The following is a 26,320-nucleotide window of genomic DNA, read 5'->3' on the forward strand; positions in this document are numbered from 1 at the left end:
TGAAAAACTAAGAAATTTTCCTCAAAACTAAAAAAGAATAGAATAGAATGAAAGAGCATTGGGATAGCTCCTACCTAGTCCTGACGGCACGAGAAATGATCCACAGAATCCTTCACAATCAGTTGGTGAAGTTTGGGGTAAAAGCCGCTCCAGAGCTCCAAATCCAATGGTAAAAATGAAATGGTTAAAATGAATTACCAAAACTTGTTTTTATATTTACTTTTACATATAAATCAAGTAAATGTTGGTTTTTATTCATTTTTTATCCATACACATGTATTTTTAATCATCTTTGGTGGAGTTTTGAGCAGGATGAACAACTGAAAACAAAATCTGATGTACTAAATGGCGAATTGAGCATCTTTGACCACAAAGAAAACTTTTTGTTTTCTTTTCGAGCTTTGATATAAAATGAAAAGAAACCATAGAGTCCTCTTTAAACTCTTTTCAGACTCTCTAAACAAGAAAAGTTTGTTGAGCATTTGCCTATTCTAGCTCGTTAAAGTATTGGAAACAACATCTTTCTTGTATTATTTTATCCTTTTTCGGACCTGAGGGATTATTTTACAAAAATAACTTATAGAGTTTTTCTTTCCATCCCTTTTCAAACTCTCTAAACATGAAAAGGACCGAGTTATTTTTGTCGTGAAACTTGTTAAAATATAATAATAGCGACAAACTTGTCCATCTAGACAATACCGAGTTTCACTTTCGCTAGACTCGTTAAAACATCAAATAGCGATGGGTTTGCCCGAAGGGTGAATTATAGAACAAGCATATGTTATCCTCCTCAAGCTTGATAAAAAATAAAGAGGTACTAGTCAACAATGACTAGGAAAAATGGGAAAAGTCTTAAAAACTTATGGTAGCGAGTCGCTCTTGAACATGACACTTTCACTTCGCCTCCGTGACTAAGTTGGGTTGGGTCATTCCGTTTGATGGTCATCATACCATTGGTCTATCACACCATCCTTCACTTTTGTTTCGGGTCAACACTAGTAATTCATCATAGTGTCACTGATATGTTCAAGAGAAGTCATCCAGTTAAAACTTCATCCATTGCAATACTATAAACCTTCATTTTCATAACCACCATTCCTGAAATTTGTGTCGTCAATCGATTCTCATCTCCAAAAATCATCTAATTCATTTCGTGTCATAGATGTGGGATACTTCAAGGCCCTCCTACGACGATTCACTTCTTGTTGACATCAGCTCATCATCTAAGAAGTTGACTTAGAAACACCCTTTCAGTGCTTTGAAGCTTGCATAAATCAATGGCAAGTTTCTTGCTTCTGGCGACAGGTTGACATCAATGGCCTTCGACCGAAAGATTTTGCATGGTGTTCGACATCAAATCATTTATTCACACCATGAGAAATGTACTATAGTACCTTGAGGATCATCATTATTATCGGTGATCCCTCTCATGTCTATTAACGGCTTACATCATTGGCTGGTAATCAGGCGATGTCTCTCCACGTTTGACTTCAAAACATATATTCACATGGTTAGACTTGTACATTGAGTGAAGATTGAACGAGATTGAAGACCCCAGATCTAGTTTCATCCATCCAGGCTGCGATATATTCAGGAGTACCAAATCAAATGTACAAAGGCTTTACACAGATGGTCATCCTAATCATGGATCACAAATCTATATCTGTAGAATCATAAGTCTATATCTGTAGACGACTATCTGATCTATGTACATGTAATGAAAGTTTATAAGCTGAGCATGGGAATGCCTCCCTCAACTAGTTCATGAGAAAAATTAGAATTATCATGATGTATTGTATTGTAATTGATGCAGGTCGCCTTCTGGTTCAAAACTTCTGAACCTCATGATAAAGCATTTCACCCGACATAGATATTTACGACCTCATGCTTTAGGGGGAAACTGTTAGAGATTTATTTGGGCACATCAAACCCAACATACATGTCGATGTTATTAGGGTTCATCAACCCCTAATATAGTTGTTTCATGCCCTAAAGAACTTAGTCATATGAATGCCTCACTCCCAAAGAAGTTCCATCACAAAATTCATCCAAAAAGTGTCTCTAAAGAGATCATTGCAGGAAGCCCTTCATTAGGCTACAATGCATTGCAGGTGCCACATTGGCTAAGTGCTATGCATCACACTTAGGCCCTCTTTAGCCTGTGATGAGCAAGCTTGGGCAAAGTTCTGGGAGAGTTTGAAGAATCAGTTATTCATGGAAACCTCTAGAAGCTTCTCAAGTGCCACCTACCCCTCTGAGTTTGCCCAACGATGACAAAAGGAATTAGGAAACATCAACCTCCTATCTCCCTCTTTCATGGAACCAATTCCTAAAAATAGAAAGGCATTCATCATCATCCTTGATGACCCAACCTCCTTCACTCATCTTTAAATGGATCACTCATCCAAGAGATCTGGAAGCTGAATAATTCTAAGTTGTAAGGAGGTGCTGATGGTTTTAGTATTGAGGCTAAGTATTTTGGAAATGTTGGCATTTCTTGCTGTTCATGAGGTGAAGAAGGTTTGAAGCTGGAAGGATGGAGCTGGATCGAACTTATGGGTTGTAATCCTTCTTTCTATTAATAAAGATTTTCAATATTTTTCCCCTATGTTTGTGTAATCTATCAATGCATTCATATGTTTATCATACTTTCAATTCTATGTTATTTATGAATTATGGATCATTATGCTTTGACGGGTCTTTCTTTATGTAATTACATAGGTACTCTCCAAGCATGTTAAGTACAAGGATGAGCAGCGAGATCATTTAAAGGAGCGAGGGATCAACTGAGGAATCAAGTGGAAGTTGCAGGTTGGCTCCTTATAATCTTTCTCTTATCTGTCCTTCATAGGAAAAATAGTGAATTGTTTTAACTGTTGTTTCTAGATTAGCTACCAAACCTAGAGGGCTACCATTTCTTAGGAATACTAATTATTCCCAAAACATCTCCCACACGTGGCAATAGTCAAGTCAGAAAAAAGAGAGGAGAAGGAAAAAAACAGTTAAGTCTACGGAGGCATGAACTGGGAGTTTATTACGAGGAGAGGGGAATGATGAGGTGGTAGTGGGGACCAATGGTCCAAAAATAGAAAACGTACCTCCGCTACTAGCACACCACCTCACATAACTCAGCCATAAGGGGAAATATTCATTGATCCCCATGCACTCATGCATTCATCTCTTAGAATCTCACTCTAGCAAAGTTGCTCTCGTACCTAGGCAACCTACAGAAGAGGAAATTTCACCTTCTACACAAGACTTCCTACAGCATTACACAGGAAATCCTACAGGATCACACAGGAATCCTACATGATACAGAAAAACAATCTACAAGATTGGCCAAGAGGAGTTTAAGAGGGGAAAACATGGGGGTTGGCTACAACAAACACTATGAGGAGGTAGGCTCTATAATTACTTCCCTTTTTCAAAGTGAATTAAATAGAAAATCACCTAGTATTGAGTGAATTTGGTAGGTATGTGAGGGAATTGTATCCATAGTTCTTTCAATTATTTACTTCTGCATTCAAAAATTGTGTCAACCATCTCATATCATCAAAATTCACCAACAAAATGACGGGGGGATTAATAGAAGGGAGCCCATTAACACTATGAGAATCCACAAACACCCTCGGGTGTTAGAAATCTTCACAAGGCATAATTGGATAGGGTATTTTGAAAAATTAAGAGGGTATGATGATGAAGTGGCCCAAGATGTTTCTCTCTCCCTCATTCCACTAACCAGAGTCCATTCCACGATTATGGTGAGAGGTCTCTCCATAGAGCTCACCCTTGAACTCATAAGCAAAATTACCACACTTCCCCTAGGAGTGCCTTGGATAAAGGAAGACAAGAGAGATAGCCAGATTGCCAAGAAGAAGTTATTTTTAGAGGGAGAAGAGCCCATTGAGGACAAAAATGGAGTAAGGAGAGCAAGCCTACCATACCCCTGGAATGAGGTGAGCTACCACCTTATCAAATACATATCATGTGAGGGTAGGTATAGTGTGGTTTATGGGTATCACTTTAGGCTTCTTAAAGAATTGAGGTTTGGAGCAGAAACACCTCCTCACCACAGGCTCAGCATACCATACTTCCTTCTATAATCACTGATAGATACAAGCATAAAGGTGCAGGAGGGAAACCACCAACAGTTAGCCCACCATGGGTTAATTAGAATCATCATAGAAGATGCCCTCCATAACCTCATAATTCCTATCTAATGGGAAATTTTCAGAGAAATGTAGATAAAGGAGGATATCAAAGCCCTTACATATGATGTTAGTCCTACTGTCAGTGAAAAATGTGAGGAAGAAAATGAAACAGAAGGAGAAGAGGCGGAGAAAGAGAAGGAAGGTGATGAAGAAACAAAGGAAAATGTGAAGGAGGAAACTGATAAACAAGATGAGGATCTAGAAGGAGAAGAAGAGGGGGAAAACATAAAGGAAAAGGGCGATGGAAAAGAGGAGGTAGAAGACAAGGAGGAGTCACCTAGGGTGTATCCAGAACCCACTGAGAGAGAAGCAGTAACTACCCTCACTTATCTGAGCACCCCTATCAAACAAAAAGGCAAAAGATAGAGGCAAACCCTCTTATATTTCAGAACAAGGAAAAGCACAAGGATAAGGTAGGGGAAACCCCAAACTCCAACCAAAATTCCCATTGTAATTGAGGACTCACCTAAACAGCAGGAGAAAATGCCTCCTCCTAAGTCTCCTATCACCTATGTGAGAAGGCCTGTAACTAGATCCACCTCATCCAAAGGAAAATAAATCCTACAGGAGACACAACAAGACCTACAGAAAGTAGAAGCATTCCTACAGAAGACTCTGCTAAACTTACAGGAGACTCAAAAATTGTATAAGGAGGAAAGCCTACAACAAGAAACTAAAGAAGAGGACCTAGAGCTAAGGGACTAAACTAACCTTGACTCCTACTACAGATTTATTGAAGGGGGCAAGGTGATTCCACAGAAATTTTCTATTCCATTATTATTTGAGCTTGAGAAGGAGAGAGCCATAACTCATAGATGGAATTAGATTTCCAAGTCCAAGGGGGTGGAGGACATTGGTCACATGGAGGAGAAGCTCAAGGAGATGGGCAGAGAACTAAGTAGCTTGAGAGATAGAGAGGCCATAATGAGAAATTAGTTAGAGATATAAAATGCATGGTTGAAAGGACAACTGCAAGAAAGAGAGAACCAATTGGCATGTATGACCAATCTCTCTTTAGAAGAAATCCAGTGCAGGATGCCAGCTTAATCCTATGCACTATACCTTAAGGAAGAGTGATTGCAGTTCCAAATAAAGACCCTAGCACAGAGAAGCACTATGCCATTTCAGGATTATAGACAGTTCATTGATCTTTGTGATCAAAGCACATTGGAAGATAAGGCCAAGATGTCCGAGTTTTATTTGCATAACATGGCCTTAATAGACATGAATGTATGGGACCCTAATGCCAAGCTAGGATATTTACAGTTGATGGATTTGGCATTATGGATGAACCATGAGGAAGAGAGGGCTACATAAATGAAGAAGATATTGGCAAGAGAATAAGCAGAGCCTCTTATGATCAAAGCTGAGCAGTCCAATCCAATGGCCCCCATCAGTACACATAATTTAATAAAAAATGATCCTCAGCTTGCACCTAGGTATCTTGCTACCCAAGATCAAGAAATTTCACAGTTTGAGGACATGTTCAGGTTGTTAGGGGATGACAACATGCAAGCTTTCCTGAGGAGATGGAACACATTGCCATACAGTTTATAGATAAGAGAGTACCACTCTCCTCGAAGAATGAGAGAAGCATTAAACATGACACCCATGTACAAGCAATCTATTCAAAGGCTCAAAGTCAATTGGATTGGCTTGAGACTCAGTCCACCATTGCTCTTAGGGATGCTAGAAGGAAGGATGGAAGAAAAGGAAAGGAGGCAGTGGGAGGAGGTAGAGAAGAAGGCAGGTTTCTATGCACAAGAAGAGGAAACCACAAGCAGAGGCATGGGGTGTCAGGGAGGCCACTAGAGCGATGAAAGACATGGATATTGATTGAGTTACTTAGAGGATGAGCAAAAATTTCAGTAGGGGAGTGATGATGAGCCTCATCATTGGGTAATTATATGGGCCTTAATTCACCTCCTAGATTATTCAAACCAACTCTTCTCACAACTTATCACATGTTTTGATTATATTTTGTTTAATGAGATGAGTTAAATTGAGATATTATGCCTAATGGACAAGAGAGAGAGATTGTAGGAGGTAAATCCTCCTCATTTACTCCTCCCCCACTCGAATATTCCTCCATTATTCACACCAGCTCGGAGTGCAAGTAGCCAAGTCACGAAGATCAAAAGGCAGCCAGGCAAGTGATAGACAAAGAGTTAGTTCATCATGAGTTTGGAAGCCGAGCCTCCCTATATTTAAGGAATTCATTGGAGACTTCAGTTGTATAAGTAGACAGGCCTAGAGCCTCATTAGGATTCAAATTGTTATTGCAAAAACACTACTTATTTTCGAGCTCCAGACTTGTGGAATACATTGATGTAATTTTTTGTTTTCATAACAAGAATGAGTTTTTTCTTGATCTAGTACTAAGTTAACTCAGAGGGCTGAAGCTCTTGGGTTAGGGCCCAACCCTACCAGCAAAGGCTCCTCTTCTTGTGTCTATATGCTTAGCTAAGTTTCATAGGTTCATGGTTAAACTGTCTTTAGAGGTATTTCATTACAAGTAGTGTACATTTGTTTAATTTTTTATTAGTTTGTTTCCATTTGTGCCTTACTGCAATAGCAGGTTAGAAGGGATAAAATAAGCATCACAAAGCTATTAGTAGGTGTCCTGGCCTCACTTCTTCCTTCTGGGATCATGATTTGAGGAAAAGACCCTTATGTAGCCCCAAAAAGATAGATTTCGATTTCTTTCATAATATTTAGAGTTTATTGTACTTGAACCAGCATTTGATCAATTTTGCAAAGTATGATTTCATTTCCATCTCTTATATCTTCATTCTTGCAATAGATCTCATCCATGATTCCATTTTATTCAACAATTTCCTCATGCATAAGGTAGATAGTTAGTTCATTAAATTATGCTTTTCTAGCTCATGAGAATTCTTCTTGTTTACATGACCTTATGGAAATAACACATGTTTGATGCATAACAGGTGCTTCAGAAGTAGAAAGAGATCTCATAGCATGCAACCACCTTCCAACTTTATCCACCAATAGGCATTCCTTGTTTTCATCAAGACTTTCACCAATTTCATCATTTTACCTAGAAATTCCCTCAAGCATGTTGAGCCAATCCAACCATCTCCTAAACTTGGTTTTGGGTTTTGAGTGATTTTGGTGAAGTAAAATTATAAGTGCGGACACAAACAAATTCCTCTAGCCCAACAATGGGTCTAGAGACAACATATAAATTCTACGGAAGATTTCCTTAGGCTAGAACCAATTAAGAGGGCCTACCTTTTAGTCTGCTTATCCCGTTTGATGATGTCCTTGCTTGCTCGCTCCAACTATCCCTCGCTTCCTTCTTCAAGCACCTGAAACAAGTAAACAACAACAAACAACAACCGTGATAATAGAAAAATTGTAATTCAACCTACTTAACAAGTCAAGAATTCTTAAGCCATGAATATGTAAGATGAAAAATCATGTAGGAATCAATCGATAGTTGCATATATTAATATCAAAGAGAGATTACAACCATTGTCTTGATGTTTCAATCCTCCTCTGACAAGACTAGCTTCCCACACACTTCTGCTAACATCCCATGATGGCCTCGATCCACAATAGTTTTAAGGCACTTCCCTTTAGGCTTCACTCCAAACCAAATTACACTTCTCCCTCACACAACTAGATAGCTACAATTAGTAATAGATTTTTGTCTACTCCAAACCAAAATAGCACTAACACACCAACATTAACACTACCACCCTAACACTAGCTTGTGCTTGGGAAGAAGGGAGGTTTATATAGGATGAATGGATGGGAGATGGATCCTCTTCTCATGGGAGAGGTCATTATAGGGTAAATGAGCCCAAACTGACATCCTCGACCCCATCTGGCCAAACCATTTACCAGACTTCCGTTATGAAGCTTTTAGAGCTGGAAAATTTGGCTCCTAATTTTAAAAAAAATTTCATAACAGGATCGGCGCGACTGTAACACAACTTAGTCACTTCAGTCGGTGCTAGGGATAGTGCTAATCTATGCACATCGGGGCGAGGGAGACAAAGGGCATTAGCGCTGGTCTTGTAAACTGGGCAAAACAAAAGTTTCAGGGGAAATGGTGCAGAAGGGAATTAATATGCTCATGAAGAGGGACACAATGGGAGTTTCTTCATGAAGGGAAAGCATGTGGGGCTCACTGTAGAGGTCCTCCAGGATCAAGGAACGGGGAGTACAGGGACAGTGACAAAATTCTTTGTAACAGATGCCCCCTAAAGCGTGAAGGCCGAGCTAGAGTGAGGGATGAAATGCGCTATGAATCAGTGTGGGGAACCATAGTCTATCGTCGAAAAACCTACAAGCAAGTACAGATACATATATATAACTGAGAATTTTGTCAAATCATACATGAATCATGGCATGGATGTAAGCATCAAAGAATGTGATTTGTGCTGAAAATTCTTCTCAAAAAACTTGATATGGATCACAGAAACTTAAATTCAACAGTTGATCATGCAACTGGATCCAGGTATCATCACAGCCATCCGTCAAAGAGGATCATATTGAAACCAACTTATGGTCGCAACCATCCATTAATGAGAAGGATCACATATGATAACTCATGGTCTGGGCACAGCTAGCCATCTGAAAGAGACATGTATATCAACATAACCATGTCACATCACTTCGAAACCTAGACCTTTGTGATCTGAACCTAGGATCTTGCACTCCAACACAACCCGATCAAAGTACAAATTCTAACATGTGAATAGATGTGTTGATGTTGAACATGCTAGAAAGTCGCTTGATTACCAGTCAATGATGTAAACTATTAACAAGCGCGAGAGAAACCATCAATAATGACAATGGTCCTCAAGGTACTATCAGCACAATCCATAGAATGTGAATAGAGGAACTGAAGTCAAACACCTGTGAAATCACTCGATCGAAAGCGAATGATGTGAACTTGTCATTGAGTGCGAATAACTTTCCATTAGGGCATGCAAGCTCTAAGGTACTGGAAGGGAGTCTCTCGGTCAAATTCCCAGATAATGAGTTGAAGTCAACAGGAAGCGACCATGTCAAAGGAGGGCCATAATGTTTCCCACATCATCGACACGAGACAAGAGGATTCAAAATGATTTTGGGTGATACAGAGAAATAGAGGCAAGTGTAACTGCAGAAGGACAACCCTTGAACATATCGATGACACAACTGGAAGTTTAGCAGCTTTTGGATCCATGGAATCAGTGGTCATGATGACATGGCAGGGATCAAATGGAAGGAAAATTTGAATAGCCCAAACCCAGGAAGGTAAACGATACAAAGGAGGATGTCCCAACCCGACACAAAGAAAAAGTGTCATGTTCAAGAGTAAGTTGCCGACACAACTGATAGATTTCCAAATTCCCCCCACCATTTCTGGCAGGTACCCCAATTATTTTTTAATCGCAAGCTTGAAGGGGATAACATATGCTTGCATTGTAAGTTCATCCTTCAGATGAATCCGACCTAGTAAGTTTAACGAGCCCTAGGAAGGAGAAGCTCATGTTCGTCATGGTGATGAATATGATGTCAATTAATAGTTTAATGAGTCCAACAAAGGTGTAACTCAATATCGTTTTCATGTTTAGAGAGTTTCAAAAATACACATAAAAGAAAACTCCACATAGTCCCTTTTCGTACATTTGTGTCTCTCGAGCGCAAAAATGTAGAAAATGATACTTGAGAGAACATCTTGACCATTTTAGTCAAGGAGTACCTTTTTTGTAAATAGTGCATCCCAGCCCAAAAAGGGGTAGACTTATACTGGGCACACGATGCTTCACATCCGTTAACGAGTTCGAAACGATAAGGGCTCGGCCATCTTTTCACTTTTAAAGCGTCAGAAAAGAGCTGAAAGCAGACCTCCTATTTTTATTTTCTTTTAACGAGTCAAAGAGGGAAAAATACTTGGCAATATTTTCATTTTTTATGAGTCAGAAAAGATCTTAAAGGTGACTCCTCTTGGAGGAATGAGTGGCACAAGGGAAGCAATTGGTTCCGATAATGGTGGAACTACTCAAAACATGTAATGGTCAAGAGGCTGGCTAATAAAACCACTCATCGTGATGGTCCCTCGGGAAAGGAAAAACAACCAAGTGAAAGCATATGATTGGCAAAAGATATGGTGGCGATGGAATGAATAACCAAGGCTCATCTAGTAGAAATTAGCTAATAAAAACAGTAATCACGAGATGTAAATTAGGCATGGGTTCATTTTTACACAAGCTTGAACCATGGAGAACTCTACCTGGATTCGGTTTCATGTTTACACAAGCTTGAAACAAAAATCTATGCTTGAGTTTGGTTCTAGTTTTACACAAGCTTGAAACAAAGATAAACTATGCTTGCTATAATTTTGCATGCCCCCAACATAATGACTCAATCGAGGTACATGCCCCCCAAGCTTCATTTCAGTCAATTAGGTGGATGGAATGAAGGTTCACTTTCGAGATCCAGGAAATACTTGACTGGGATTTTACAAGATCTTAATCAAAGACTCGATTTGGAAATAGGAGGTGCTTCATTTTTTGAACTAGGTTGACACAGCAAAAGAACTATCCTTAGACATCTGTTTCATTTTTAAACAAGCTTGATATAGGAAGAAACTATCCTCAGACTCCTTGATTCATTTTTTAACGAGCTTGACATAAGACAAGGAACTATGCTCACACCCTTTGTTTCATTTTTTAACGAGGTTGACACAAGACCAGGAACTATCCTAATGCCCTTTGTTCATGAACCATATGATAACATGGCTCCCAAGAGGGCTTCACTAGATGGAAGAACCATGCTCTAGGAGGAATACATGTCATGTGGTACCAAAGATAGATCGGGTTCCAATGCCCCCAATACATCTGTGTCATCATCAACAGATGTGGAGACAAAACGGGTGGCCACATAATTGACTTGTGGTGAGGAAGGTACTGCTTGCAAACAAGAGCCAATAGGGGATGATGGTTTCAAAGGAGGCATCTGGTGACCAATGAATGACAATTGATTAATGGTCACTATTCTCCCTTCATGCGGAAAACAAACCACATGGAAAAATGAAGAAACAAGAGCTCCCATGACATAAACATAGTCATGTCCAAGGAGAAGATTGAAATCTAAGGGAACTTGGACTACCATCTTGTCTATATAGATGGTCTTTCCTCCCAAAGTAATACGGAACTTTGGAAGGACCCCTAAGGGTTGACTGGTTCCTTTGTTTAAATCCAATAGATTCTAAGTGACAGGCACAAGCTGTGGGGAGCCCAAAGATTGCCAAGTAGTAGAAGACATGATGCTAACAGATGTGCCTTCATATAATATAGTGCCACATACTACCATACTATAGGCTTGTACTATGATCTGGAAAGGCACATAAGATGGGAGGCAGAAAGTAGTCAATGGACCCCAATCGAAACAGATGACAAAACTACTTGGTGGGGGTATCATATGATTGCCCCCATGATGTACAAGAATAGGAGAAGGACACTCCTAAACAACTGGGACAGGAGGGTCGTGCTTCAATTCATGAGAATCTAAGGAGACAAAAAGAACATGAGCACTATGATCAAGACTCTCTTCAGGAACAGAGTGAGAAACTGGAGGCGGAGCCAAGTCAACACTCTTTTCAACAAATTATTGGTCAAGAATAGACACAAGAGAGTCATGCTTAGGAAGAGCAGGATGGGCAAGAGATGAATCCAAGTAAATCTCTTTACTAACTAGGAAAGGGTTAGAGAAAGCCTCTGATAACCAACAGGAAGTTGTGGTTAAGGGGCTGCAAGGTTTTCCAAAACTTTGGAAGCTTTATCCATAAGAGGGCAAAGGTGAAGAAGATGTTCTCCTTCACATAACCTATAGGGAAATCTAATTTTTCCCTTCTTCTTATCATCATTAGCTGGAGGCATAGCATCGACATGATCTCCAGAGGTTGACGAGGATGGTCGGTTTAGGTCCTGAGACCATACCTCTAAGACTCTGGGAATGCTAGGACAGTCTCGAAGGAGATGGTCACCCTTATACAGCTTGCAAGGGAATTTGACCTTCCGTGGAGGATCAAAAGGTTTGTCTACTAAGGGTGCATTTGACCTTCCGTGGAGGATCAGAAGGTTTGTCTACTAAGGGTGCATTTGGAGTAACAACTGCAAGGTTGGAATATCACTTATCTGACTTCTTCTTCTTAGCCTCCTGATTACTAGATTTCAAACTTTCACTAGGCAAAGTAGAAGCGGAAGAGGAAGAAACAGGGGAAGAAGGGGAAAGGTCAACCTTAGAGTCAACGTGATGTGATTCAAATCAAGGAGATGGTGGGGTAGGAGTTGAGACACTTGGGATCACCGAGGTCAAAAATAACAAGACAGGTAAACTAATGGTTAACCATGGAAGGGACAACGTTGCCATATAAGGAGCATCAACATTTCCAAAACGTGGAAAAGGACTAGGAATCCCATCCGAGGGAACCCTTGATTGGTGGAATATGGAAATGTTGCCATTGGAATCGACCCTAATGAATTACTATGGAATATAACTTTAACCAGGAATATTTTGTGGGAAGTTAATTTTAGAACACTAAAACAGAACATTACCTTTTCATGTTTTAAGAGTCAAGAAAAGGATGAAAGATGACTCTAGTCACTTTCAAAGTTAACGAGCTCGAAAGGACAAGTGCTTGATGATATTTTCAAATTTAAAGAGTCAGTAAAGATAAAAAATGACTACCTAGGGTACCCTAGGCATGAAGGATTACTAGGTAACCGTGAAATGTAGAATACCTCCCGGTGAACCGAGAAGTATGGACAGGTAATCTCCCTGAATGCTGTGTTCGATGTATCACATTTACAAGGCGGTAAACTAGGCTTCCAACAGATAAAGGATAGAAAACCTAGTGGGGTATCCCTTTATATACATGATGGTACAGGGAGCACAAGTCCGTACTAGCACTGTCTAAGCCGAAGCGAATGATACCTGCTAGGTTTTAAGACGTCGAAACACGTCTCTAGCCTAGACCTCTAAATGTGAGCATTAAGCTTCAATCCTTCCTTAGGTTAATTCAATAAATTTTAATGGTTGATCTTGAATTAGGTTTCAATTACAAGGTCCTACCGCTGTCATCTGAAAACTCCTATATGCAGCTATATGAGAAGAGAGATCTTTGTCTTCGATGAAAGTTAACACTAATTCAGAGATAGGGAACACAAAATCAATGCAACAATCAAAGAATGAAATATTTCTCTAATACATGTCCTAAATTCACTTAATCTTCCCTTAACAACAAAATAAGTTTCATTTCATTTCCATGCCTATGATGATGCAATTCTAGGTTCTCAATAATGCTACTAATGCAATATTTTCTCTTAAGTAAACTAGAATGATGTTCTCCTTTTCATAAAATTCAAAATGAATCTTTCACATAAAGAACTTTAAATGAAAATTTTCACAATTCCAAACAAAAAAGCATCAATCAAATCCAAAGCATTACAAATGAAACTAAAAGCAGCTTATTTCCTGAATCAAACAAACCAAACACATAAATGCTTGAATCGACAAACCAAGCAATGTAATCTATGCTTGGAAAGAGAAAAGTGTTATATACCTAGGGGGGATAATATGGGGTACCAAGGGAGGTACCCAAGGTAATAATGTAATAATGGGATGGGCCATAGTAAGAAATAAGGTGGTTAACCCATATCATGTAAGGGACCACAAGTAGTTAGTAATAATGTAATGGGCCCATGGTATTAGTCGATGGTATGAGGGAACCATGGTATTATATGTATGAGGCCTATATAGAGGCTAGAGACTCCACATGGAAGAGTGTCAAGGATTATTGTATGAACATGCATATGGCTTGTGGAGTGTTCTCCTTCCTTAAGGAGTGAATGTATGGTGTTGCCCTACCTTAAGGGTTTGATAAATAAAGAATAATTTCATATACTTTCTGGGTTCATTTGCATTATCTTATATTTCTGGAATCAGAGCTATAACAAGTGGTATCAAAGCACTTTCTTGGGCAAACAGTGGAGAATTTTTTTATTTTATTTTTGTAGGATTTTTGGGGTAGCGAGTTTGCAGATCATATCTGTATGTTTTGGTGCAATATATGCAAAATCTAATTGCATATCTGGATTCTTTGTGAAAAAATAGCCAATTTCAATAAAAAAATCGGTTGAATCGGAGTCTGGATGAAGGAGATATCGCTGATCTGAAAATCAATGGGGTTGCAGACAATTTTTCAGGGCATCGAGTTTGCGGCGCAAATATGGACGTCCTGGTGCAAGATCTGCCAAATCTAATGGTAGATATGGAATATTTGTGAAAAAATACCTAATTTAAAAAAACAAATCAGTCGAATCGGAGTCCGGATGAGGGAGATATTGCTGATTTAAAATCAGCTCTTTTTGCAGAAATTTTGGTGACGGCGGAAGAGTTGCAGCGCATATATGAAATTTTAGTGCCTGTATAAAGATTTCTATCACATGGGCGGATGCAGAATGTTCCATTTCCGAAAACAGGTCATAATACGAATTCTGAGCAATATTAACTAAACTGTGACAATTTCAAATTTTCGCCAAGTAAGTGAATTTTTTCCAAACCTTCATGGCTTCTAGCAAGGAATTTTTTACAGGGAATGATAAGGGTCCTACTATTGAAGAATTTATAGAATATCACAAATCGCGACGCAAACAATTTTGGGTAATTTTCCTGCTAGTTAATCTAAAAGATGAAGCTGCTAAATGGTGGGACTCAGTTGCCGATTCAGTGACGCAACTTCCTCATGAAAAACTAGAAGAACTTCTTTTAGAAAAATGGTCCCAGGCTAGAAAACAAGATAAGGGGAAACATGTGGGGTTATTTTCTGCTGGTATCTCCTTATTGCAGGTTCATGGATTGATGCAGAAAGAGAAGATCATTGTTTCTATAAATCCTAGTTGCAAGCATAATTTCATCAATGTTAATTTGGCAAAAAAATTGCAAGTTCCAGCAAAACAAATTGAAAATACACAGGTTGATGATGAGGATGTTCAAATTTATAAGGATTTGAAGCTTTCTATGGATAAGTATGTGTTGCATGGTAATTTTTATACTTCAGAGATGGATAATATGGATGTTGTTTTGGGATATCCTTGGATGGAATCTGCAGGTACTATCAATATTAATGTGCAGAAGAAATTCCTGAAGCTCTGGTATAAAAAGAAGAAAATTACATTACAGGATATTTCCATCAATAAACAGGTAGAGTACATGGAGGCTGAAGTAGAAGATGTTCCAGGGACTGACATATCAGATGATGAGCCTTTGATGATCGACAATCAAACACAAACAGAGGCTGAAGCAGAAAAGGTTACAGGTACATCAGATGAGGGCTCAGTGGTTGAAGTCATATTGGAAAAGAAGACACCACAACAGGCACCACAACAGGGTGAATTAAAGAAAAAGACACCATGGGTTAAAACTTCAACATATCATCACCCACATCACCCCGCAAGAAAACAACCAACAAGATGGCAACCAATTAGCCACAAGGACAACAACCCCCATATGATGGATAGCGAGGAGCGAAGATCCACCTACTACACATCAACACAGAAGAGCTGCCATGGTCAACTTCCATCTCAAGCGAGATCGAGGGTTCACCTTTCTCTTGGATGGCTAGATGCACGTGCATGGTACCAGTGGACTACTCTTTTGAGTAGATCTTATTATTTGTGTTCTTCCCATGTTTCGGGGACGAAACATGCTAAGGGGGGTGGAATGTTATATACCTAGGGGGGATAATATGGGGTACCAAGGGAGGTACCCAAGGTAATAATATAATAATGGGATGGGCCATAGTAATAAATAAGGTGGTTAACCCATATCATGTAAGGGACCACAAGTAGTTAGTAATAATGTAATGGGCCCATGGTATTAGTCGATGGTATGAGGGAACCATGGTAATGATCCATGGTATTGTATGTATGAGGCCTATATAGAGGCTAGAGACTCCACATGGAAGAGTGTCAAGGATTATTGTATGAACATGCATATGGCTTGTGGAGTGTTCTCCTTCCTTATGGAGTGAATGTATGGTGTTGCCCTACCTTAAGGGTTTGATCAATAAAGAATCATTTCATATACTTTATGGGTTAATTTGCATTATGTTATATTTTTGGAATCAAAGCTATAACAAAAAGAGACACTCGAAATAAGAGAACAAACGAGACCCTTTTACTCATTCAATTGAAAAAAAAGCATCCTAGTCACTTCTAGGTGGAAGAAGAGAGTCTGAGGGTCAAGACACACTGGCACTGGAATGGGATAAATTCTGTTTTTTCTTAACTCAGAGACCCGAGTGACTTTTGGGCCAAAAGTAGCATTGATTGGCATGACTGGCATGACTTTCAAACTAAAACTAGCACTAATAGGCCCGATTGGTGTGATTGTTTGGCCTGAAACTAGCATTGATCAAGGGATCGAAAGAAAAAATAAAAAAATAAATTCACACAGGGCCAGACTTAACACATCATAGGGTGGGATAAACCAAGAAAGCACACAAAGCAAGCTAAATGAAGCTCTCTAGTCAGGGAGAAAATGGTCTAAAAGGCTTACGGGATCAAAATCATAAGAGCAAAACACACTGGCCAAGATTGGGGACAAACCATAACATTCACTTACAGGCATTGACACGACTGCCTAACTGACAACAAGCGCCAAAGGCTAGTCAGTGTGACTATTTCTCAGCATATCACTCTGATCGGCGCGACTGTCAACGGATTAAGCATGTTGATCAAGGGAGCCAAGAAAAAAATTTAAAAAAAATGAAACACGGACCAGATCTACTACTATGAATTTCAACCTCAGGCCAATAAGCAGGAGAAAAGAAACAGAACCAAAGGGGAAAATTAGAACTAGAAAAGTTCACACCCAATTTGTGGTGAAGTAAAATTATAAGTGCAGGCACAAACAAATTCCTCTAGCCTGATAATGGGTCTAGCCACAACAAATACATTCTACGGAAGATTTCCTTAGGTTAGAACCAATTAAGAGGGCCTATCTCTTAGTCCGCTTATCCCGTTTGATGATGTCCTTGCTTGCTCGCTCTAGCTATCTCTCGCTTCCTTTTCAAGCACTTGAAACAAGTAAACAACAACAAACAACAACCGTGATAATAGACAAATTATAATTCAACCTACTTAACAAGTCAAGAAACATTAAGTCATGAATATGTAAGATGACAAATCATATAGGAAATCAACCGATAGTTGCATATATTAATATCAAAGAGAGATTACAACAATTGTCTTGATGTTTTAGTCCTCCTCTAACAAGACCAGGTTCCCACACACTTCTGCTAGCATCCCATGATGGCCTCAATCCACAATAGTTTTAAGGCTCTTCCTTTTAGGCTTCACTCCAAACCAAATTACGCTTCTCCCTCACACAACTAGATAGCTACAACTAGTAATAGCTTGTTGTCTACTCCAAACCAAAATAGCACTAGCACACTAACATTAACACTACCACCCTAACACCAGCTTGTGCTTGGGAAGAAGGGAGGTTTATATAGGATGAATGGATGGGAGATGGATCCTCTTCTCATGGGAGAAGGACTTATCCCTTGAGGTAGTTCCATCATTATAGAGGAAAGGAGCCCAAACTGACATCCTCAACCCCATCCGGCCAAACCATTTACCAGACTTCTGTTATGAAGCTTCTAGAGCTAGAAGCTTCGACTCCTAATTTAAAAAACTTTCCATAACAGGAATGGCATGCCTGGAAGACAACTCAGTCACTCTGGTCAGCGCTAGGGATAGTGTTAATCTCTACACATTGGCACAAGGGAGACAAAGGCCACTAGCACCGGTCTTGTAAACTGGGAAAAACAAAAGTTTCAGGGGAAATGGTACAAAAGGGAATTGATCTGCTCATGAAGAGGGACACAATGAGAGTTTCTTCTTGAAGGGAAAGCATGCGGGGTTAACTATAGAGGTCCTCCAGGATCAAGGAATGGGGAGTACAGGTACAGTGACAAAATGTTGTGTAACAGTGATCCTAGGCCTTTTTCTCACTCCATTCCACCCATCAACCACCTTCCCTAAGCCTTCCATCACCTCCAACACCCATCGTTTTGCTCTTGGCTGTATCTTGTAGAAATATAGGGAATCCTATAGGTTTCTCGTACATCTTGTAGCCTTTCCTGTAGTGGCCTATTTTGAGGCCGAATTGAGGGAAAACCTCTAGGAAGCCTCCCTAGGTCACCCAAGGGTCTCGTAAACCTTCCAACCAGCTCCTGAACCTTCAAGCCATCCATCACCATCCCTAAGCCACCTGCTACATCACCAAAAGAGATTAGCTTGCACATTTCATTTTTCATGAAAAGCATAAAAAGGAAAAACAGATTTATTACAATCCTTTACATGTGTAACAATGATGTTTGCTGATTTTAACTTCCATGCTTAGGACAATAGCAGTTTGTTCATGTTAATTTAGCATTATTGCAAAGCATAGCTCTTAGCAGTTAATTAGGAAATGATGTGCCTTAGCATTCAATTTTAGCCTTTTTCATTATTACAGTAGATTAGGTCTCTCTTAGAGTAGATTTCTATTTCTTTCATCAAGGAACCAAGCTTCTTTTGAATCCATAGAAGTTTGGCTTGAAAACCCTAGTGGTTTCTCGCTAGGTGAACAATGACAAAAGGCAGAACCATCACTTTTACTTGTGTATACAACATTGTCACCTCCAAGTTTGTATCAATCCTAGGTTGATAAAGTAAAGTTGGTAGCAAAGGAGTTGTAGCATTTTTGCTACAATACTAGTTCTCATCAACAGGGGAGACCACAAACACCCACTAAGACTCTTATAATGATTGAAGGCTCACCAAAAGGACAATAAAAATTAGTATCCCCCGAAATGAAAGGTGAAGAGGGCACATGAAAACAAACTTCCCCAAAGTCGCCAATCACCTATGTAAGGATGCCTTTCACCACGTCAACCTCAGTAAAGAAAATGAAATAACCTTTGACCCCATTTTAGAAAGGAAAAATCCTCATACAAGAAACGTAGACAGTCCTATAGGAAACTCTGTCAGCACTACAGGAAACACATAAAAATAAGAAGGAAGGACAACAAGGACAAAGGAAAGGCAACAAAGAAACAACACAAGTATGGGAGGAGGAAGATTCTCCAAAGATATTAAAGGGAGAATCCCAAGAACTACAGGAACCTAGCCCACAGCCCAATTGAAGCTCTTATTACAGATTCATTGAGGTAGGGAGAGTAATACCACAAAAAATTTCCATCCCTCTCTTCTTTGATCTTGAGAAGGAGAGAGGAAGGACACATCGCTGGATGCAAACTTTTAAATCAAAGAATGTAGAGGATGTGGGCCATATGTAAGAGAAGTTACTGGAGATGGGCAAAGAGTTGAGTAGGATAAGAGATAGGGAATGAGTTATGAAATCTCAACTAGAGGTTGAAAACAAATGGCTGAGGAGGCAGGTATAGGAAAAGAGAGCCAATTGGCCATTATCGCAAGCCTCTATATGGAGGCACTCTAATGCAGGGTGCCACAAAAGTCATATGCCTTGTACCTAAAAGACCAATGGATGCAATTTCAGATAAAGACACTAGAACAATGGGGGACTACGCCTTTCCATGACTATATAAATTTCATTGAGCTATGTGACCAAACCACTCTAGAGGATAAGGCCAATATATCTGAATTCTACTTACACAACTTGGCCTTAACAAACTTGAATGTGTAGGACCCCAATGCAAAGCTGGGGGACTTACAACTAATGGCCCTTGCATCATGGATGAGACATGAGGAGGCTAGGGCTAAGGAAGTAAAGAGGGTGTTGGCAAGAGAAGAAAAAGAGCCCCTTTACATCAAATCAGACTAGATCAATTCCATGGTTGTCATTAGCACCCACAAGATCATCGTCAATGATCCCCAAGCTTACATCAAGATACCTAGCTACACAAGGACAAGTAGTCACTCATTTTGAAGAGATATTGAGATTGCTAGGGGATGAAATCCAGCAAGCATGCCAAAGGAGATTGGGAACCCTACCATACAGCTTAAGGATCAGGGAGTATCCTTCCCCTAAAATAATGAGAGATGCACTAGAAAGGACCCCACCATAAAAGAACGCACTATAGAGACTCAAAATCAACTAGATTGGTAAACTCGGTACACCATTGGTATTGGGTATGTGTTGATGGTGCTAGACCCTCCAATATGTCAAGGGATATCCCTAGTAAGAAGTCCCAACTATACCTCAGACCATTTTGTGTGGGAGTCCCAACAGTGGGTCGTACAGTATTGCCTTGACTGTGGTTGCGCGTAGAGGCAAGTAAGATGTCCCTGTTGGTAGCAAGGGTGTGACATGTGCAACAAACCAGGGAAGGTGCATAAATGGATCTAACACATGGAAAGTGAGGTGAGTGCGCCCCTTGGAAACCTGTGGAAGCACATGGGTTGGAAGGGAACACTCGAGAGAAGATGCATCAAAAACTGGAAAGAAAGTAAGCTAACAATCCAAAGTGATGGTTAAACCAACAACACATCTCAGTAATATTCACACATACTTATATAGAAAGAGTCCATACATGCATGCGTAAGAAAATAAATACATATATCATTAGAGTAACAAAGATAGCTAAAATAAAATAACAACATATGCATGAAACGTGTTGGCTCTGTTATATTAAGAAGTGAAAGTTCTGATCATACAGTACAACCATGACCAACCACTAGTCCTGATAGTGGAATGTTACAGTCACTGTTGCTTGCTCCTTCAAAGAGATGTACTAGCTCTGCACTGTCGAGAAGCCAAGGCTCATTAAAATACTCTCCAAGATTTTTTTTGGGAACAAGTTCCTCCAAGGACAGTTTTGGGGCTAAAATCCCATGTTTTGGGACAATTTTGTAATAAAGTTGTAAAGTCTCTACATTTTGTGGTCACAGAGTGTGAAGGTGTCAAGAGTCATAAAAGGTTGTCCACCCTTATTTTGTAAAATGTAAAGTTGGTTGTAAAGATCCACCCGTGGTCTGTGGACGATGGGATTACATAAAAAGGAGTTAAGTAAGCTCTAAGAGTTAAGTTCGTAGCGAAGAATGAAGTGAGGAATTAAGCATTGGATTTTAAGTTTTGTGAGGTCATAGCGTAGGTAGAGGCTCTACAACTGAATGTGCAGAGGCCTAGAGTGAAAGTCTGCAGTTGAGTGCACGGACCCCTGCAGCTGAGTGCACAGGGTAGATAGAGTTTCTATTAACTTAAGATATCAATAAAGAGAAGTATTCCGCAATTACTATGTATTTAGTTCTTTTTAATGTATCTTCTTATATTGCGTTTTGGGTTTAATTTACAACGTTTATGTGATGCGTGAATATATGTGAATATATTGGTTAATTGAATGCAAGTAAGAATATCAGTTTACACGGCACTAACTATGATTGATTAGTAAGATAAGTAGAACACTTAAGATAACTTGGGAACCTATACAGTATGCTATCATAGCTGTGCAGAAGTACCTAGATCACGAGTTAAGGCTGCGCGAAGGTCAATCGTACACCTTCGCGGAGGTACTAAAGGGAAAGATAAGGGGGTAGACTCATAGAGGCCTAAGTCTTAGTGACCTACGCAAAAGTAGGGGCTGAGGGTAAAAACCGACATCACAACCATCTCAGGGTGCAGAAACTTGGTTCCAGCATCCCCCGATACTGCTTTGGGTGAGACTTCGGTCTATGCTCCATGGGCTAATGCCAAAAGGGCCAGTAATGTAGGGATTTGTTTGGCTGACTAACGCTGAACATGGGTCATGCCGCACAAAGCGAACAAATGGTTTTGTTTCTGGGATTGGAATTTGCATAAGGAATGTGTGATGTTGTATCACTAGAATCCAAATAAGAAAGAGGTCAAAGACTAGTTTGATAGGAAGATCCACGAATTTGCGGCATAGGAGAGCAGAAATTCATGGCTGACAAAGGAAAAGTGGCTGGACATGTACCTATATATAGAAATCCACAAGATCTTTGTCTGTTCCTTTCTAGTTGAGTTATACAAGTGGATCGCGAAGCTAGTGGATAGCCAAGGAAGGTGGAGACTTGATGGTCCTATTGTCTGGACCCCAGAGTTAGTACAGGGACTAGAAGCCTCTAAGGATAAGATTGTCTGTGTTGTCGATCATTGGCTCGATCGCATCATAGGAGGATTTGTGACTGAATTCATGGTCGATACCTGAATTAGTTACAGCGAGGTACAACAACGCTTTTTCAAAGGTCCGCGAGGTAAGTACTTGAAGTCTTTAAATACCTGGATTAAGATGTTATTGTGTGAAAAACAGGTTATGCAGCTACCTTGATGTTCGAAGCTACGCAAAGTGGAAATACTTATAGAAATGAAGGAAGAAAGGGTCTTGAATATAGCCCACTGATTTCATCTTCATTGGGTGACGAAGAGGGAGTAGCATAGGCTTCTCCATGAATTGTAGTTCAGTTCATAAAACAAGTATTCCTGTGATTTCTACCTCCACCTACACCACCTCCAACTTCACCACTGTCACCTGCGACTTTGTCCACACCACCACCACCTCCACCACAGTTCAACATGGAAAATTCAGTGAAGCTACCTTTCTTTAAGGGCTTGGTAAATGAGGACGTGGACCAATTTTGGTTCATCGTAAAAGTTGTATGGGAAGCTCAGGGCTTCACAAATGATCACATGAAGAAGGAAACATTTGTTAGTGCTTTGCAGGATCGTGCGCTAACTTGGTACATCAAGTACTCTAATGATAACCCAAACGTTGGGTTGGTAGAAATCCAAACCGCTCTAAATAAAGACTTCAATAGGCTTAAATCTGAGGCACAGTCGATTGTGGGTTTCAAGGAAATCACGATGAAACCAGGTAAGACACCTTGGGAATTGGATCAGAGATTGAAGTGTAAAATCCACGAAGCCAATATGAACTTAACAAATGGATAGCACTGTGAATGGTTCGTGGCTTTGCTCCTGCCTCACCTAAGGGTTTCACTGTCACAACAAAAGATTATGACTCAGGCAGAGGCCTTGGAGATTGCCATAAGACTGTATGAAATGACAATGCAAGATCTGAATCTGGGGGTTTAGCAGATGCATGCGCAGTTGCAAAATATTTGCCTTGAAATGCAAAGTTTGAAGCAGGACAGAATAGTTCGACTAGAGACATGCGAAGAAATATGGTGCCTGAAATGTAAAGGTCAGGGGCATGACAAAGACCACTACCCAGTCTTTGCGAACTATATTCCAAGAGGTGGACCGATGCCTTTGAGGCTAGAAGCCCAAGCCAGATCAATCGTGGGGTCTGCGTTGTGGTGCGCTATATGTTAGGTAATAAGGAAGCACACAATTGATAATTTCCATTTGCTGGAGAAGTTTGTACAAACACCACAACAATTGTTCTGCAACTTCTGCAGGTCGGTAGGGCATGATGAGCGCAACTACCAAAGTTATGAATTGATGATGGATAGAACACCCACCTATAGAGTCTACGCAAAAACACGGCCTCTTGAACAAAGCACTGGGATGGCGCGAACAGGGTTTCGGGGGTGCGGACGAGGCGGAGGCAGAGGAGGACCTGGAAGAGGTCGAGGACAGCTGATCTGTTACAATTGTGGAGGACTCGGACACTATGCCTGTGAATGCACTAACCCAACGCGTCCATCGTGCAAATATTTTAGTCAATTTGATCATGAGACAGAGGACTGTCCTACGCTGATAGCGAGGATACATGACAAAGGGGTGCTACCACCTCAGTCGACTCAAAACCTACAGATGATGAGGGCTGAGCCTCATGAAGAGGATCCATATGTGAATATAGAGCTTCGAAGTAGAATTGCAATAGGCGATGATGATAAGGGGAAACAATCTGAAGGCAATGCATGGGTTCACAAAGCTCTGGCAAAGGAGGCTGAATTTGATTTGGAGTGCACATGCAAAACGTTCATGGAAGTAAAGAAGAGCTTCGCTGAGGCCTCTACCTTAGGGAGTAGGGATAAGCTTGATCAGGAAATGGACCCTTTTATGCTTACAACCTTTCTAGAGACCTACATGAAGTTGTTGCATGATACAAAGGCTGTGAACAGGTTATAGGAGCTTATAAATAGATGCACCGGAAACACTCTGGGTGAACCACGTGTTGTATTGAAGATTGGTAAGCATAAAGAAAGGACCGGACGAGAGATGAGACTGACCGCACAGATAGGAGAATACGAAATGGATTAGGTTATTTTGGATTTGGGTCCAAATGTGAACGTTTTACCAAAGCAGACATGGGAGTGGATGGAAAGACCTACACTGCAGTGGTCTCCGATTTAGTTATGGATGGAAAATCAGTAGAATATCATCCCCATGGGACGGATGCAAGGAGTGACTGTAGACATTAAAGGCATGAGCACATTAGATGACTTTGAAGTGATAGAAATTGTGGATGACAACAACCCCTACCCTGCGCTCCTTGGCATTGATTGGGCTATTGACATGAACGGGGTAATCAACCTAAAGAAGCAAAAGATGATATTTGAAAAGAAATCGCTTCGTGTAATAGTACCCCTAGATCGTGTTGAAGGATCTCGCTATAATGAACCAATATGCAATTACGAAATTGATGACAATTTCGACTGCATATATAAAATAATAGTGCAAGACCAAGATTGGGTGAATCTGATAGCGAATGGACGACTTACATGGGATCGTGAGAGTTCTTGCACCTCAGACTCTAATGAAGAATTAGAGTGTTTGCAGAATCGGCTACATGAAGTAACCACGCTAAGCTGTAACATGATAACCCGGTCGCTACATTGTTTATCGTTAGAGGTAAGATATTTGTCCACTTATGATGGCTTGAATGATGTATATGTATTTTTGGATGCATTTGAGAGGGAAGTACCAGAGAAATAGTGCTTCCAGGGTCTAGACTGGGCACTGCGTGCTACGCCTTTGAAATGGTAGGGTACACACAAGGGTACCTTCAAAGATTGACGTGAGTGTAGGAGGATGATGCGAACTCACTTTGGGAAGTTGACGGTACGAATGATCGACAAATATGATGGAAATGATGATTCGTGTGCACATTTGGCCAAATGGGCTAAGGCTTATGGAGCGAAGCCCCAACCTGAATGGGTGCACCTGTTTTTTCATGCCTTGGATGTCATCCCAATGAACTGGTACTTGGAGACAGAGTTCCACCATGGTACATGTGAATGGTATATTCTGCATGAAGGATTCATAATGACATTCAGCTTCGAAGACGAGTTTGACTGTATTGATGAAGCACTACAAGAAGTTAAAGCAACAATCTTTAGGATACTGCAGGATCCTTTGGATTTGATTCAACCCTATTGGACTACTCAACTGAGCCACGCACTGGAATGCTATAACATGACTGCTGAAGAAGAAGATGAGGATACACAAAAGATTAATATCCCTGAAATCGAGGGTCACCACGAGGTCGAGGGACCGTAGATCGAGAATCCTGATATAACCCAGCCACTAAAAATGAAATAGGTAAATTTGGTATGGCGGTAAAGCCCAAATTCACGAATATTGGAGATTACTGGGATGATGCGATGATGGATAAGGTCACCGAATTGCTCCGCGAATACCAAGATTTGTTCCCTACCAAGTTCACGTAGTTAAAGGGGATAATAGGAGACCTGGGTGTTATGAAGATCACATTAAAACCCGACGCAAAACCAGTTAAGAAAAGACCTTACCATCTCAATCCAAAGTATAAGGAGAAGGTCCGCTTAGAGCTAGACAAGATGCTCGCGGTAGGCATCATTGAGCTCGTAGAAGAATCTGATTGGGTAAGCCCAATGGTGGTACAGGAAAGGAAGCTGAAGGATGAAATAAGGATATGCGTAGATCTCAGGAAGTTGAATGACGATTGCATACATGATCCATTCCCGACTTTGTTCACTGATGAGGTATTGGATAATGTAGGTGGCCAAGAAGCGTACTCCTTCACTGATGGGTTCTCTCGGTACCATCAGATTAGAATCGCATCTAAGGATAGAAGCAAGAAGACCTTCACAACCGAGTGGGGATTTTTTCAGTACATTGTAATGCCTTTCAGATTGAAGAATGCTCCTGTGATT

Source organism: Pinus tabuliformis, chromosome 4_1, assembly GCF_031772625.1.
Source record: "Pinus tabuliformis cultivar Carrire ecotype Pingquan chromosome 4_1, CPIR1, whole genome shotgun sequence".
Lineage (NCBI taxonomy): Eukaryota > Viridiplantae > Streptophyta > Pinopsida > Pinales > Pinaceae > Pinus > Pinus tabuliformis.